Source organism: Acomys russatus, chromosome 1 (assembly GCF_903995435.1).
Source record: "Acomys russatus chromosome 1, mAcoRus1.1, whole genome shotgun sequence".
Lineage (NCBI taxonomy): Eukaryota > Metazoa > Chordata > Mammalia > Rodentia > Muridae > Acomys > Acomys russatus.
The window spans coordinates 83,051,741-83,057,403 of NC_067137.1; the positions used below are offsets into that span (position 1 = coordinate 83,051,741).

Here is a 5,663-nt window from a genome sequence, read left to right on the forward strand (position 1 = left end):
AGTTAAACAAGGAAGTGGCTGGCAAACGGGGCATCACTGGAGAATTGTCACAAAGCCCCCAGATTGGCTGTGTTTGTTTTTAACACCTTTCTTTTCCTAAAAGTAAGAAAACACCAACCCAAAGGTACAGCTTTCTGCCTAAGCGTTTTGCGGGTGGGTGAGGGCTACAGATGCCCAGCCAAGGCATTTCTAAGATGTCCACGAAGTGTCACCCCTCTTTCCCTGAGATAGGGACCCGGCCCACTTATCTCTTCCAGGTTTTCTCCAGGTGAAGCCCAAGAACAAATAGGTGATTCCAAGGTGCCTTAGGCCCTGTGTTTCTTTTGAGTTAACAAATTTAAATTGAGTCCCTGACGATGGCCAAAGAAGATCTAATCTCTTGTCCCTTCTCAGAGCTCAACTTCCACAGACCTCCCACGGAGGATCCAGGCATTTTTCTCGGAGTCTTCCCCTTGGCCAGCCCGGACTCTAAACCCCACTTTCTGCTGGGACCTCAAACACGCAAAAGCCAAAGTGTCCTCTTATATTCATGGAGCTGTTGTTCAAGAAGTGGGCAATAGAATAAATATTACCATTTCCCGGATGGGGCGTCATGGCTTGGGGAAATTAAAGCGAGTTGCTCATAAAGGTTAAAGGAGAAAAAAAAAAAAAAAAAAAACTCCGTGTCATCCTTGCCCCCAGACGGGGGAGATTTTAACTTGTTGCACGGCCAAAGGATGCTGGGGAGGCACGGTCCTAGGGGTGGGGAGTCGGGGACGCGGCTGTGGAACAGCTTCTTTCCAAGATGCAAGGAGGAGGTGAAGCCATTTTGCCTCAATGTGTAAAAGAGGCAAAGTCCTACAAACTCGAGCTAGGGCATACTTTCCATGCCTCGCCAGAAGGGAAAATTGCTGTTTCTCTGCAGCCCGGCTTGATGCCCACTTTGTCCTAAAGCCCAGGGTTGTTGTGTTGTTTTGTTTTGTTTTTCCTGCTTCCCCCTCAAGGATTCTAGGACCCCTGTTTGTGACTAAAATTTGTCGCTGGGGCTGATTCACAAGGTACGCTCCAAGGCAGAGAAGGTTTGTGCTTTCTCACTCCCCTCATCACTCTCCTTATTCTGCCCCGACCCTGTCGCACTTCAAGGAAATGAGCTCTTCGGGAAGAAGAAGGCCTCTCCGTTGAGGAGAGCTCACAGAAATGATTGTAAATGGTTTGCAGGGCTTTTCCCGCCCCTTCCTCCCTGCTACTTTTTTTTTTCCGAGTGAACTGTGAAGATCTGTGAAATAATATCAGGGTTTTCCGTCAGACGAGCTTTACCCTGCACTCAGGCGTGGTGTGATCTGACCCGACACATCCAACCATCTGTGCCATCTATCTGCCTTCTGATTTACCCAATCTGTACAAGCCGAATACAAAGTGTACTTGATACTAAAGAAAAGACAGCCAGGCCCAGTCCAGTTCGGGGGCGGGGGGGGGGGTGCAGGCGGGTGAACCTTGTCGTCTGATTTCCTAGGACACCTTTATTCAGTATTTCCTTTCCACCAACTAATAAACCTCATCAAAGGCCCACATGAGATCGAGGTTTCTTTGACGGAAGCCTCAGAAAGCGGTATGGTGTGGATGCCAATTGGGAATCGATAAATGTTGCCAGTTCAATCTATTGGCCAGAAGGCAGAATGCCAAAAAAGGCCAATGCTCTCTGCGGGAGGGGTCAGTGCCCCGCCGGCTCTGACCACTCCACCTTGCCACCTTAACACCCTCGGCATTGTGGGACACCGCCCTCCCCTCTATCTTGCAGTTACTGAACTGCTCCTGATCTAAAAAGCCAAGATTTCTATCTCCACCCTAGGAGTTGTGGAGGCAAAACCAGCCTGCCATGAGAGGACCGAATCTATGTTTTTATAAAGATCTTTGGAGTGGGCTTTTAAGTCGCTGTCCTGACCTACGGATGACTTCTCACTCTAGATGTGGCTGCTGCATATTTGTTCAAGTCCACTGAACTGGAGAGGGGGGGGGACGACGACTATGAAGTATAACTTTATTTGGGTCAGAAGCCCCTACAGCCTGCCTTTCTTGGTGTTAGACTCCGTGTGTCCTTGCTGCCGTTTAAAATAGTTTCAGGAAGCCTTTGAAGGGAGTGAAGGTAGAGTTCAAACTGACCTCTTCTACAGATCTCTCTCTCTCTCTCTCTCTCTCTCTCTCCTCTCTCTCTCTCTCTCTCTCTCTCTCTCTCTCTCTCTCTCTCTCTCCTGTTCCTTCGGTCCCAGGTTTGCTTCCCACGCAAAAGGGGTAAGCTGCAGATAGGCAGGAATGGGTGCGGGGGGGGGGATCCACTTCCCTCCGGGTCCCTTTGGTGAGTAACGCTCCCGCGGGGGTTTGCCTGCCTCACCTTGCTACGTTTAAACTTGCGAGGGTTTAATTTTCCCTGTCCTCTTTTGGACCTTTCGACCTAGGCATCGCATCGCCCCCAAAGTGAATTCCTGCAGCGTCCGGTCTCTCTGGTGGGAAACAAGAGGGAGGGGCGGGAAGGGGGAGCCGGGAGGTTGAGACTCGGCGTTTTTCGCGTGTGTTCCAGCCACTCCTACTTCTTTTTCATCCTTCAGTAAAACACTGAGCAGTCTCCTAGCAAACCGAGGGCGCTGTCGAGTCTGGGGAGGTGCTGAAATGGCCGGGGAGCGCTAGTAGCGCCTTGATTGGCAGAGCTGCTAGGTGACTGACAGGGGGTCTCCATGGCGCCGGCGTCTCCAATCCGCCCACCCCAGTAGTGGCGCGGGCTAGCTGGCTGGCGAGCCCTAGCTGAGCAAGCGCAGCCGAACCCAACCCACAGCTCTTTCCAGGCGGGAAGGCTCCCCCCCTGATTCTGTAACCCTCAGCCAGCCGCACCCCGCTCGGCCCGCGGGCATCTGCTGCCGGGGCGCCCGCGCAGCCTCGATGTTCCAGCTGCCAATTTTGAATTTCAGCCCCCAGCAAGTAGCCGGGGTGCGAGACGCTGGAGGAAAGCGGCGATGTGGAACGCCTCGGTCGCTTCCTGTGGTCGCTGCCCGTGGCCCCGGCGGCCTGTGAGGCCCTCAACAAAAATGAGTCGGTGCTGCGAGCGAGAGCCATCGTGGCCTTCCACGGTGGCAACTACCGCGAGCTCTACCATATCCTGGAAAATCATAAGTTTACTAAGGAATCGCATGCAAAGCTGCAGGCACTGTGGCTTGAAGCGCATTACCAGGAGGCAGAGAAGCTTCGCGGACGGCCTCTGGGGCCAGTAGACAAGTATCGAGTAAGGAAGAAGTTCCCACTACCCCGGACCATTTGGGATGGCGAACAGAAGACACACTGCTTCAAGGAGCGCACGCGGCACCTGCTTCGAGAATGGTACCTTCAGGACCCATATCCCAACCCCAGCAAAAAGCGAGAGCTCGCCCAGGCAACCGGACTGACCCCCACAGGTGGGCAACTGGTTCAAAAACCGCCGACAAAGAGACCGGGCAGCTGCAGCTAAAAACAGGTCAGTACAGTACAGCGAAGCCTCCAACTTGGTGCACGTCGGGATGGGGCGGGAAGAGGCATTCCAGGCTGCATCCTTACCCGGTGTCCGGGACTCGGGATTCAGTGGGAGTTGGGAATGCAGTCCGTCTTGCGTTTGAGTCCGCTGTGTCCTTTGCAAGCTCCTGGCTCCCCACCATCTCTCTGGTTCAAGGGGCTTTGGCTCTGTGTGTGTGTGTGTGTGTGTGTGGGTGTGTGTGTGTGTGTGTGTGTGTGTGTGGTAGGGAGGGAGGTAGATAGGTACTGCAGCAGCTAGTGTTGGTCACCAAACCAAGGTGTCACTAGAGTTGGGGAAGGGGGAATTAAAAGCCCAGGATCAATAAAAAATCCAGAGGCCCAAAGCTAATTTTTGCTAGCACGGGCCCAGGCTCTAATCAAGTGATGTCTATCTAGTTAGCTTTATTTTTAAACCCCGGCGGTGGCACCCTTCCCTTATCCTCTGCGAAAGGTTTTAGGGTCTCAGAAAGACGAGTTTCCTCATCACGAGCAAGCTAGTGAGACTACGCGTTTCATTCTCCAACGTGTGTATTTTACAACCGAGGCCCAAACTCTCCGTGCAGGCTGGAATAGACCAGATTCCAGGGATATCGCCTGGAAATATACCATTAGGAAAGGAATCCCATGTCCCAAAACCTTATCTAGTCAGCTTCGCTTTTTCCTGACAATCCTCCAACAATCTCCCAACGGTGGGTGCCAACTGAGAAAGATTTGGGGAGGTTCAGGCGGAATTCACGGTGAGAAAAAAAGGGGGGGGGATGCATGAGGGAGAGAAGCAGCTGTCCAAGTCATCTCACCTTTCCCACCCAGTCAAGGTCTGGGGATTCAGTGGGAAGACAGTCTTGACAAGGAGCTGCCGGGAGCCGGTGGAGACAGGGCAGAGAAAAGGGGGCCCACGTGGCGGTTTGATTTCTTGCTGTGACCGGTGTCCCTTCCTTCCCCCGTAGACTCCAGCAGCAGGTTCTGTCGCAGGGCCCTGGGCGGGTGATACGCTCGGAGGTTGAAGGCACGCCAGAGGTCTTGGGCGTCGCCTCCAGCCCGGCTGCCAGCCTGTCGAGCAAAGCGGCCACTTCGGCCATCTCCATCACTTCCAGCGACAGCGAGTGCGACATCTGAGCTGCCCACTCATCACGTTTAGAAACAGAATCCAGTGTAAAATTGAGATACACAAAATAAAAGGACGAGACCAGCAAATACAGCGCAGCAGAAGCCCGGTGGCCAGGGACCCTCGGGTCTAAATGGCCTTGGCTGCTCCACTGCCGCTGGCTCTAGGAGCGAGTTTTCACCGCGACTCTGGGGCCCGCGGTGAGGCCTGACCCAACGCCACGTCTCCTCGCGTTGCTTTTTCTGAAGGATCTGGCTGCAAAGACTCCTTTGGACCGGAACTGCACTCTAGCGCCTGCCATTGGGTCTCCTGTGGGTATTTCGCGTCGAAAAGACGTGGTTATATATGTATAGCTTTTGCTTTGAAGGTTTCTTTTTTTTTTTTTAACGAAACAATATATGCTGTTTATTTACTTATTTAAAAGACCTCCAGGATAGGTTTCTCGGTAGCTTGGAGAACTTACTGTTTTAAATGCAAACTCACGCGTTCTGTGTGAAGAAGCCAAAAATAATAAAAACAAACAAACAAACAAACAAACCTTGGTGGATAACCTTTAATTAAGGGAATTGCTATCTCAGTTTTTTTTAATCACTCTTATTCCCTTTTACCAGACATGTAGGATGGAATCTGATCCAAATAGTCCCACCATCTTCTTTATATCCCTTAATATCTCTCAGTATATATACGTAAACAGCCACTGATAGACCGCTAAGCACCTGCCACATTGTGTTGTATAAAAACATATGTATATGTATACATAAATATATACACATTGCTGTATTAAACCTAGAATTTGGAACATAAGCATTCCGCCTCTATGGCACTGCTTCACGTTTGCCACAAGGTGATCACCACAGTTTGTCCCCTGGCTCATTTTTATGAAGTGTTAGTGATTTTCAATAACAATTTGAGAAGACAAATGCTAGACTCAGGAAATGAATCCTATCTTACAAAAAACGCAAAGAGGAGCATTTTATAATCAAGTGTTTCCATTTTGTTTGCACCCCCTACCCCCATTCAGAAGCGGTGGGCAGTCGCAGTCATT

The 5,663-nt window shown here is 51.3% G+C and overlaps 1 pseudogene; it reads left to right on the plus strand.

Moving 5' to 3' along the window:
• The first annotated feature begins 2,910 nt into the window (after positions 1 to 2,910).
• LOC127190425 (homeobox protein SIX6-like) lies at positions 2,911 to 4,629 on the plus strand (annotated as a pseudogene).
• Positions 4,630 to 5,663: the final 1,034 nt, after the last annotated feature.